Raw genomic sequence first — 12,562 nt, forward strand, 5'->3', positions numbered from 1 at the left:
CCACCCTGGGAAAAAGTCTCTGACTATCCACTCTATCTATGCCTCTCATCATCTTGTACCCCTCTATCAAGTCACCTCTCATCCTTCTTCACTCCAATGAGAAAAGCCCTAGCTCCCTCAATCTTTCTTCATAAGACATGCCCTCCAGTCCAGGCAGCATCCTGGTACATCTCCTCTGCACCCTCTCTAAAGCTTCCACATCCTTCCTATAATGAGGCGACCAGAACTGAACACAATATTCCAAGTGTGGTCGAACCAGGGCCTTATAGAGCTGCAGCATAACCTCACGGCTCTTAAACTCAATCCCCCTGTTAATGAAAGCGAACACACCATACACCTTCTTAACAACCCTATCAACTTGGGTGGCAACTTTGAGCGATCTATGGACATGGACCCTCTGTTCCTCCACACTACCAAGAATCCTGTCTTTAAGCCTGTATTCCGCATTCAAATTCAACATTCCAAAATGAATCACTTCACACTTTTCCATGTTGAACTCCATCTGCCACTTCTCAGCCCAGCTCTGCATCCTGTCAATGTCCCGTTGCAACCTACAACAGCCTTCCACACTATCCACAACTCCAGCAACCTTCGTGTCATCGGTAAACTTGCTAACCCAGCCTTCCACTTCCTCATCCAAGTCATTTATAAAAATCACAAAGAGCAGAGGTCCCAGAACAGATCCTTGTGGAACACCACTGGTCACCGAGCTCCATGCTGAATACTTTCCATCTACTACCACCCTCTGACTTCTATGGGTCAGCCAATTTTGTATCCAGACAGCCAACTTTCCCTGAATCCCATGCCTCCTTACTTTCTGAATGAGCCTACCATGGGGAACCTTATCAAACGCCTTGCTAAAATCCATTTCCACCACATCCACTGCTCTTCCTTCATCAATGTGTTTTGTCACATCTTCAAAGAATTCAATGAGGCTTGTGAGGCATGACCTGCCCCTCCCAAAGCCATGCTGACTGTCTCTAATCAAACCATGCTTTTCCAAATAATCATAAATCCTGTCTCTCAGAATCCTCTCCAATAATTTGCCCACTACCGACGTAAGACTGACTGGTCTATAATTCCCAGGGTTATCCCTATTCCTTTTCTTGAACAAGGGAACAACATTTGCCACCCTCCAATCATCCGGTACTACTCCAGTGGACAGTGAAGACACAAAGATCATCGCCAAAGGCGCAGCAATCTCTTCCCTCGCTTCCCGTAATATCCTTGGGTATATCCCGTCTGGCCCCGGGGACTTATCTGTCCTCATATCATTCAAAATTTCCAGCACATCCTCCCTCTTAACCTCAACCTGTTCGAGCATATCAGCCTGTTCCACGTTGTCCTCACAAACGACCTGGTCCCTCTCACTAGTGAATACTGAAGCAAAGTATTCATTAAGGATCCCCCCTACCTCCTCCGACTCCAGGCACAAGTTCCCTCCACTATCCCTGATTGGCCCTACCCTCACTCTGGCCATCCTCTTGTTCCTCACATAAGTGTAGAACGCCTTGGGATTTTCCTTAATCCTACCCGCCAAGACTTTTTCATGTCCCCTTCTAGCTCTCCTAAGTCCATTCTTCAGTTCCTTCCTGACTACCTTGTAACCCTCTAGAGCCCTGTCTGATCCTTGCTTCCTCGACCTTAAGTAAGCTTCCTTCTTCCTCTTGACTAGCTGTTCCACATCTCTTGTCATCCAAGGTTCCTTCACCCTACCATCCCTTCCCTGCCTCATCGGGACAAACCTATCCAGTAGTCGCAGCAAGTGCTCCCTAAACAACCTCCACATTTCTGAGGAGAAACTTTTTTACCCAGAGGGTGGAGGAGGGATCTTTTCACCCAGAGGTGTCTGGAATTCACTGCCTGAAAGGGTGGTAGAAGCAGAAATCCTCGTCGCATTTAAAAAATGCTTGAATTTGCACCCGAAGTGCTGTCTTCACAGTCTCCACCTGAACCATGCTGGGAACAGTGTTCTGTCAGTCTCCAACTGAATCGTGCTGGGAACAGTGTTCTGTCAGTCTCCACCTGAACCGTGCTGGGAACAGTGTTCTGTCGAGTCATATAATCAGGGTGATAGAGAGAACTTTCCACTAAATAGTGGGGGGCGAGGGATTAGGTGAAAGCAGATATGATAAATTAAAGAGAGAGGACAAGGCTGGAGAGCAAAGTAGCAATAAGGGAAATAATAATCAGAGCATGACAGAATGTACAAAATTAAGAGTATGTAAGCAGCTAAGGCTAGAGGCTGTGTAAATAGTAAAAAGACAGAACTAAAGGCTCTGTATTTGAATGCACAAGACATTCGTAACAAAACAAATGAATTGATAGCTCAAATAGAAATAAATATGTATGATCTGATAGTCATTACAGAGACATGGCTGCAAGATGACAAAGGCTGGGATCTGAATATTCAAGGCTGCACACTTCCTTGAAGGACAGGAAACTAGGAAAGGTGGAGGGGTAGCTCTGTTAATTAAGGATGACATTAGTACCATAGAGAGAGGTGACAGTTCTAAAAATCAAGATGTAGAGTCAGTTTGGGTAGAGATAAGAAATAGTAAAAGTAGGAAGTCACTTGTGGGAGTAGTTTATAGGCCCCTTAACAGTAACTACATTACAGGACGGGGTATACAGGAAGAAATAATGGGGACTTGTGAGAAAGGCATGGTGATAATCATGGGTGATTTTAATCCACAGATAGATTGGATGAATCAGATTGGCTAAGGTAGCCTGGAAGATGGGTTCATGGAGTGTTTTCGGGACAGTTTCTTAGAGGAGCACGTTCTAGAGCCAACCGGAGAGCAGGCTATTCTAGATCTCGAATGTGTAATGAGACAGGATTAATTAATGACCTCATAGTAAAGGTGCCCCGAGGTAACAGTGATCACAACATGATTGAATTTCGCATTCAGATTGAGGGTGAGAAGAGTGGATCTAAGACTAGTGTTTTAAACTTAAATAAGGGTAATTATGAGTGTTTGAAGACAAAGCTGGCTAAAGTAAACTGGGAAATTAGGTTAAGGGATAGGTCATTAGAGATGCAGCCATTTAAGGAGATATTTCATAACACTCAGCAAAGATACATTCCAGTGAGAAAGAAAGACTCTAAGAGAAGGGTGCACCATCTGTGGCTAACTAAGGAAGTTAAAGATAGTACCAAATTGAAAGAAAAAGTGTACAATTCAGGAAGAGTAGTGGTAGTTCAGAAGATTGGACAGAATATAAAAATAGCAAAGAATGACTGAAAGAATAATGAGAGAAAAATTAAAGTTTGAGAGAAAGCTAGCTAGAAATTTTAAAACGGATAGTAAGAGTTTCCACAGGTATTTAAAAAGGAAACATGTAAGTTAAGTGAGTTTTGGTCCTCTAGAGAGAGAGTCTGGGGAGTTAATAATGGAAAATAAGGAAATGGCAGAAGAATTGAACAGTTTTTTGCATCTGTCTTCACTGTGGAGGATACAAATAACATCCCAGAAATAATTATGAATCAGGAGTTGGAAAGGAAAACTTAAAACAATTACCGTTACCAGGGAAAGGGTACTGAGAAAATTATTAGAACTAAAAGCTGACGAGTCCCCAGGTCCTGATAGACTTCATCCTAGGGTCTTAAAAGAAGTTGCTGCTGAGACAGTGGATGCATTGGTTTTAATTTTCCAAAATTCCCTAGATTCTGGAAAGGTCCCATCAGATTGGAAAATAGTGAACATAACTCCACTATTCAAGAAAGGAGGAAGACAGAAAGCAGGAAACTACAGGTCAGTTAGCTTAACATCCGTCATAGGGAAAATGCTGTAATCTATTATTAAGGAGGTTATAGCAGGACATTTAGAAAATCTCAATGCAAGCAGGCAGAGTGACCATGGTTTTGTGAAAGGGAAATCGTGTTTGACTAATTTATTAGAGTTCTTTGAGGAAATAAGAGGCAAGTAAAAAGCAACATGGATAAAGGGGAGCCTGTGAATGTGGTGTGCTTGTATTTCCAGAAGGTATTTGACAAAATGCCACATCAAAGGTTACTAAACAAAATAAGAGCCCATGGTATTCTCTCTTTGGCCTCCTTGTCTCTTAATGCCATCATACATTCCTCTGATGTTTCCGGTGTCGGAGGCCAGCTGAATACGAATGCATAGGTGTTGCCAGAAGTCATTTGCACAGTGCCTGGCTGTTCTTTGTGCAGTGCTTCTGGCTACCTTAAGTGCTATGGATATTAGCTCACTGGGGGCTTTCTTGTATTTCAACAGTGCAGTGCCCTTAGCGGCTATGACAGTTTCCAGCTCTTCAAAGTGAGATTGAAATCAGTCTCCATTCTGCTTCTCACGTTTGCCAAAGGTGGTCATTGCTGAGTCTTCGATGGCGTCTCTGATGTGGGCTCACTTCGTCTCTGCATCCCCTGCAGGAGTGTTTTGAAGGGCTTTTTCAAGTGAATTAAGAAACTTATGTAACAGCTGTGGATAAGAAATTCTGCTAGTGCTGATGCGTGGGCAGCCCTTCTGCTTGGAGTGATGTAGCTTCTTTGGTTTGAGTCTAACTTTGCTGCACACCAGGGAGTGGTCGGTGTTGCACTCCGCACTGTGGAAGCTGCATGTGATTTGGACACTGTTTATAGAGGCTCGCCTTGTGACGATGAGGTCCAGCTGGTGCCAACGACATGATCTTGGGTGTCTCCATGAAACCTGGTGACAGAATTTAGTATGAAAGAACGAATTGGTGATGCAGAGGTTGTGATAGGTACACAACTCCAGCAGTCTCTGTCCATTCTCATTCATCCTTCCAATGCCATAGCGCCCAAGGCAGGAGGGCCATGAGTCATGGTCAGCCCCAACCCTAGCATTAAAGTCCCCCAGTATTAGGAATGCTACTAATGATATTATGGAGTTCCTCATAAAACTGGTCTTTAACTTCAGGTGGAGAGCAGAGTGTTGGAGCATAGATGCTGAGTAGGTGTACTGGGCCAGAGGCGGTGAGCAGTCAGATGGACAGTATGTGTTCCGAGCCATTTGAAGGTGCTCTATCATGCTGAGCAAAGAGTTTCTGATGGCGAAGCCCACTCCATGCTGTCTTGGTTCTTCAGGATCCCTACCCTGCCAGAAGAAGGTGTAGTCTTGCTCTCTTAGAGATCCGCTCGCAGGGAGGCCGTGTCTCCTGAAGTGTTGCAATGTCCACCTTGAGCCTACTGAGCTCGTTGTTAATGATGGCGGTCTTCCGAGAGTCGTTGATTTGTGTAAAGTCTTCTGACAGGCCAGAACACATAGTTCTGACATTCCAGCTTGCCAAATGAAGGACTGGTACCTTCTTTCCTTTTGTTGTCGTGCTGTTTTGTGCGGTGTTACAGTCCACTTGTCGGGCAATGACCCTGAGCTCCAAGCACCCATTGACGCAGGTGGACTGTGGCGGGACAGAACCTTTCTGACAGGGGGCTGCCCGGTTTGAGGCGGGCGGTAGCTGTCCAGTGAGATGCAATGACCTCTCCCACTGACAAAGGTATAGGGGATTGAATATGGTATATCAGCATGGATAGGGGATTGGTTATCTTCTTCTCTTCTTTGGCCTCCTTGTCTCGGGAGGCAATGGGTAAGCGCCTGGAGGTGGTCAGTGGTTTGTGGAGCAGCGCCTGGAGTGGCTATAAAGGCCAATACTAGAGTGACAGACTCTTCCACAGGTGCTGCAGAAAAATCTGGTTGTCGGGGCTGTTACACAGTTGGCTCTCTCCTTGCGCTTCTGTCTTTTTTCCTGCCAACTGCTAAGTCTCTTCGACTCGCCACACTTTAGCCCCACCTTTATGGCTGCCCCCCAGCTCTGGCGATCGCTGGCAACTGACTCCCATGACTTGTGATCAATGTTACAGGACTTCATGTCGCGTTTGCAGACGTCTTTAAAGCGGAGACATGGACGGCCGGTGGGTCTGATACCAGTGGCGAGCTCGCTGTACAATGTGTCCTTGGGGATCCTGCCATCTTCCATGCGGCTCACATGGCCAAGCCATCTCAAGCGCCGCTGACTCAGTAGTGAGTATAAGCTGGGGATGTTGGCCGCCTCGTGGACTACTGTTTTGGAGATACGGTCCTGCCATCTGATGCCAAGGATTCTCCGGAGGCAGCGAAGATGGAATGAATTGAGAAGTCGCTCTTGGCTGACATACGTTGTCCAGGCCTCGCTGCCATAGAGCAAGGTACTGAGGACACAGGCTTGATACACTCAGACTTTTGTGTTCCGTGTCAGTGCGCCATTTTCCCACACTCTCTTGGCCAGTCTGGACATAGCAGTGGAAGCCTTTCCCATGCGCTTGTTGATTTCTGCATCGAGAGACAGGTTACTGGTGATAGTTGAGCCTAGGTAGGTGAACTCTTGAACCACTTCCAGAACGTGGTCGCCGATATTGATGGATGGAGCATTTCTGACGTCCTGTCCCATGATGTTCGTTTTCTTGAGGCTGATGGTTAGGCCAAATTCGTTGCAGGCAGCCGCAATCCTGTCGATGAGACACTGCAGACACTCTTCAGTGTGAGATGTTAATGCAGCATCGTCAGCAAAGAAGAGTTCCCTGATGAGGACTTTCCGTACTTTGGTCTTCGCTCTTAGGCGGGCAAGGTTGAACAACCTGCCACCTGATCTTGTGTGGAGGAAAATTGTGTGGAGGGGATTGGTTAGCTAACAGGAAAAAAGAGTAGGCATAAATGAGTCATTTTCAGGTTGGCAAGCTGTAACTAGTGGAGTGCCACAGCGATCAGTGCTGTGGCCTCAACTATTTACAATCTATATCAATGACTTGGATGAAGCGACAGAATTTATGGTTGCTAAATTTGCTGATGACACAAACATAAGTAGGAGAGTAAGTTGTGAAGAGAACATAGGGAGTCTGCAAAGAGATGTAGATAGGTTAAATGAGTGAGCAAAGATTTTTCAGGTGGAGTATAATGTGGGGATGTGTGAACTTGTCCACTTTGGCTGGAAGGATAGTAAAGTAACATATTATTTAAATGGAGAGAGAATGCAGAACTCTGAGATGCAGAGGGATCTGGGTGTCCTAGTATATGAAACACAAAAAGTTAGTATGCAGTTACAGCAAGTGATTAAGAAGGCAAAGCAATGTTGTCATTTTTTGCAAAAGGATTGGAAGATTGTAGCCAGAGCTGCAGCAATTTCCACCTTGACTTCCCTCAGTAACCTCAGATGCATCCCATCCAGACCAGATAAATGTTTTCCACTTTGAGTACTGCCAACCTTTTAAGTACTTTCACTGTATTTTTATTCTATTCAAAATCACTACTGCCTCACCCTTTACTGTGATATTGGTAGCATCCTCTTCTCTAGTGAACCAGATGCAAAGTACCCTTTTAGTACCTCAGCCAAGCCCTGTGTTTCCACAAGAAGAGCTCAATTTTTGTCCCTAATCAGGCCAACCCTTCTTTTGACTATTCTTTTACCATTTATGTATTTATAAAATACTTTTGAGATCCCTTTTATGCTAGGCACTAGACGATTCTCATGCTCTCTCTTTGCCCCTTTTACTCATTTAGATCTTCACTGTACTTTCTAAATTCCTTTCAAAATCCTAAAACCTCAATCAAATCACCACACAACCTTCTATATTCCTGGGAATATAAGGCTAGTTTATGTAATCTCTCTTCATAATCTGTCAGGCAAACCACCCCCCTCCCCACCTACCAAGACTGAGGCACACATTATTTCACCATATGAACATTAAAACTTAAAATTGCAAGCCCTGACTGGAAGGACATTTGCATAGTACTAGCAGTGTTGGAACAATGGGGGCCCAGTCATTGCTTCCCCAATACACAGAAGAAACAGTCAGACCAGTTTTAGTCACATGACTAACTGGCTGTTGTAGAGAATTTGAACTTCCAACAAAGGATTTTGAACTGAGACAGAGCCGTGTGCTCATGGAGGAATGATCTCTCCTGGAACTGAAGCAAGAATTACCTCCTCTCGTGTCTGCCTGTCCCATCTCCTTCCCACGGAATGGAATCTTGTGAAAACACGTGAAATGCAAAGAGAGAAAAGTCTCCTACGTGAACAAGGTTTAAGAAGAACACCAGGCCACAACGAAAGCAAGACTACTTACATAAAGGACTAAACTTTGAGCTCAAAGCACCGTAACAAGATATTGCCTCAAACTGTTCCACCTTATCATTTCTTCTCTTTTCTGTTCCTATCTGTATGTCTATATCGCGTGTGCATGCTAGCATAGGCACATCGTATATCTGTAGGCATGAACCGTATTAGAGTTTAAGTTTTAAGTTTGAATAAAATTTCATCTTTCTTCTTTAAACCTGAGAAAGCCGATGTGAATTGTTTATTTTTGTCTTATAATTGGAAAACTGTGAACAGGGATTCACAAAAAGGGGAGCTCAAAACACAGTGCGTTTAAAATTAATCTCTGTTACACTAAGACCAGGTAAAGACACATTTCTCACCTGGTCATAACAAATCTAATACTTGGAGCTTTGGTAACATTCTGGGGAACCTATGCTGCACTCCATCCAAAACCAATATATCCTTTCTAAGGTGCAGTGCCTAGAAAGTTCAACAATGCTCCAGATGTGGTCTAACCAGGGCTTTGTATAGCTGTAATAAAACTTCCTCCCTTTATATTCTAGCCTTCCAGTTATAATGGCTAACAACATTCCATTCATCTGACTATTTTTTGTAACTGACTGCTACATTTTATTGATCTGCATACATGGGCCCTAAATCTCCTTTATTTCTACTGTGCCTAGCATTTCATCATTTAAAAGATACTTGATCTATCCATTTTTGGTCAAAAATGGATGACTTCACACTTACCTGTGTTGAAATTCATCTGCCACAATTTTGCCCACTCACTGAATCTATCTGGCTCTTTATAATTTATGCTCCCATCTACAATGTTGTGCCATCAATCTTTGTATCAACAGCTAACATGGATATATGGCTCACTATTGCATTGTCTAAGTCATTAGTAAGCATACTGAATTGTTGAGGCCCCAGCACAGATCCTTGTGGGACACCACTAGTCACTTCCTTCCAATTCAAATAAATATCCATTATCCATACTCTCTATCTTCTACTGCCTAACCAATTTCCTAACCAGGTCAATAATTTGTGTTCGATTCCATGAGCTTTAATTTTAGCTCACAGCCTCTTATGTAAAACCTTATTGAATACTTGCTCAATGTCTATATGAACTTCATCCATAGATATTCCCTTGTCTACTACTTTAGTTACTTCCTCAAAAAATTCAATGTTTGTTAGGCATGACCAATGCACTATAAATGCATGTTGGCTATTTCTAATCAGTTTTATAAAGGTTCATCATAACTTCTATTTATAAAGCCCACAATCCCGTATGCTTTTTTATTGCTTTCTCAACCTGCCTTTCCACCTTCAAGAATTTGTACACATATATCCCCCACCCCCTGCCCTGGTGCCTCTGTTCCTGATCGTGTTATCTGTTTTTTTTGTGATATTAATTGAGGGATAAATATTGACCTGGACAATGGGGAATATACCTCTGCTCTTATACAAAATAGTGTCATGGGACCTTTTATGTCCACCTGAGAGGGCTGACAGAGTCGTAATTTAACGTCTTATCTGAAAGACAGCACTTCAGATAGTGCAGCCCTCCCTCAGTATTGCACTGGAGTGTCAACCTAGATTTTGTGCTCCAGTTGCTGGAAAGGTGAACAACAATTGCATCTATATAGCACCTTTACATAGTAAAAGATCCCGAGGAGCCTATCAAACAAAATTTGATACTGAGCCTCGTAAGGAGATATGAGGACAGGTAATGAAAAACTTTGTCAAAGAGGTAGATTTTAAGGAGTGAGTTAAAGGAGGAGAGAGTGGCAGAGAGGCGGAAATGTTGAGGAAAGTTCAGAGCCTAGGGCTCAGGCAGCTGAAGGCACAGCAACCAATGTAGAGCGATTAAAATTGGGCAAGCGCAAAAGACGATAATTGGAGGAGCACAGAGAACCAGATGGTTGTAGGGCTGCGGGAGGTTACAGAGATAGGGAGGGGCAAGGTCACGAAAGGATTTGAAAACAAGGATGAGAATTTTAGAAATCAGGGCATTGCCAGACGAGGTCACAATGTAGGTCAGTGACAATAAGGATGATGGGTGATTGGGACTTAGTGCTAGTTAGGATATGGGCAGCAGAATTTTGGATGAGTTCAAGTTTATGGAGAATGGAAGATGGGAGAACAGCCAGGAAAGCATCGGAATAGTCAAGACTAAGAGGTAACAACGACATGGATGAGTGTTTCAGCAGCAGATGAGCTGAGGGCGGGGCAGAGATGAGTGATGTTACAGAGGTGGAAGTAGACAGTCTTGGTGATTAAGTGGTATGTGGTTGGGAGCTCATCAGGGTCAATTAGGACACCAAGGTTGCAAATGATCTGGTTTGGCCTCAGAAAGTGGCGAGGGTGAGGGATGGAGTTGATAGCTACAGAATGAGTTTGTGGCAGGGTCTGATGATAGCCCATATCCTTTTGACTTCTGAGAGTGCTACCACTGTGCCACGGCTGATACCTGGGCTGGAATTTTTCAAAAAAGGTAAGTAGTCCCACTGCCAGTCTGAAAGCAGGACACTACCCCTTGCAGGCAGGCAGCGGGACCCCGGGCGGCATTTTACCACTGTTGGCCAATTAAGAAACCACCGTCGGGACTGCTGTCCAACTGAGACATAAAGTCATAATGGCACACAAGGAGGCCATTTGGCCCATCAAGTCCATGTCGGCTCTTTGTAGACCAATCAAATCAGTCCCAATCCTTGACTCTATCCCCGTAGCCCTGTAAGTTTATTTCCCTCAAGTGCCCATCCAATTTCCTTTTGAAATCATTCATCATCTCCACTTTCACTGCCCTCGTAGGTAGCAAGTTCCAGGTCATCATCACTAGCTGTGTAAAAAAGTTCTTCTTTACATCCCACTTGCATCTCTTGCCCTAAACCTTCAATCTGTGTTCCTTAAACCTTGTACCATCAGCTAATGGAATAGCTGTTCTTGGTCTACTTTATCCAGACCTGTCATAATCTTGTACCCCTCTATCAAATCTTCCCTCAATCTCCTTTGCTCAAAGGAGAACAACCCCAGTTTCTCCGACCTAAACTTGTAACTAAAATCCCTCATCTGTGGAACCATTCTGGTAAATCTCCTCTGGACCCTCTCGAGGACACTCACATCCTTCCTAAGTGTGGTGACCAGAACTGGATGCAATACTCTAGTTGTGGCCTACCCAAAGCTTTATAAAGGGTGAGCATAACCTCCATGCTTTTCTGTTCAATACCTCTATTTATGAAGCCCAAGATCCCATATGCTTTGCTAACGACTCTCTCAATATGTCCTGCCATCTTTAAAGATCCAAGCACATGTACTCCCAGGGCCTCTGTCCCTGTACACTCTTTCGAACTGTACCAATTAGTCAATATTGCCACTCCCTTTCCCCTTTGCCAAAATACATCACCTCACATTTCTCTGGATTAAATTCCATCTGCCACTTGTCTGCCTATTCTGCTAGTCTATCTATGTCCTGTTGCAGGCAGTTGGTATCGATAATTCCATCTCACTGTGTGCTACACGTCCAAGTTTGGTATCATCTGTAAATGTTGAAACTTTACTCTGCATTGCAATATCCGAGTCAATTATGTATATTAAAAAAGCAGTGCTCCTAGCACTGACCCTGAGGGAACATTACTGTCTACTATCCTCCAATCTGAAAACCAACTATTTACCATGACACGCTGTTTTCTGTCCTTCAGCCAATTTTTTCATCCAAGCTGACACTGACCCTCCCATTCCATGAGCCTCAAATTTGGTAACCAGCCTTTTATGTGGTACTTTGTCAAAGACTTTCCTAAAATCTATCTAGACAACATCCATTGCTTTCCCTTCATCAACCTTCTCTGTTACTTCATCAAAAAAAATAATCAATGCAGAGTAAAGTTTCAAAATTTACAGATGATACCAAACTTGGAAGTGTGACAGACAGTGAGGATGAAACCAAATGCCGGCAACAGGACATAGATAGGCCAGCAGAATAGGCAGACAAGTGGCAGATGGAATTATCGATCTGCCTTTTACAAATCCGTGCTAAGAATTTCTTACCTAGCTCAGTAAACTCTTTCTGCAAGACCACATCCCGCTTTCTACCTATGTCCATGGTACCAATGCAGACCACGACTGCTGGCTGTTCACCCTCCCTACTCAGGATGCTCTGCAGCCGCTCAGTAACATCCTTGACCCTGGCACCAGGAGGCAACAAACCATCCTGGATTCATGTCTGCAGCCACAGAAACACTAGCCTCTGACATCACTCCTTGCTTTTTTTGGAAAATGCCATAGAAGAGCCATTCTTTCCCTGCTTTGATTTAATCAGATGCCGCTGCTGTTGCCACGTCTTGTTGTCTCTCGCTCCCTCACTCGGAGTGCTCCTTGTTTTGTAAAAGACCAGAATAGCACCTCTTCCCTCATTACGCCAAATTCCCTCCCTGACCAAATTTCCCGAGTTATATACTCTGTCAAGCTGGACTTCGTGCTACTCACTACTTACATTTTTTTTATTTTT

Source organism: Heterodontus francisci, chromosome 5 (genome assembly GCF_036365525.1).
Source record: "Heterodontus francisci isolate sHetFra1 chromosome 5, sHetFra1.hap1, whole genome shotgun sequence".
Classification (NCBI taxonomy): domain Eukaryota; kingdom Metazoa; phylum Chordata; class Chondrichthyes; order Heterodontiformes; family Heterodontidae; genus Heterodontus; species Heterodontus francisci.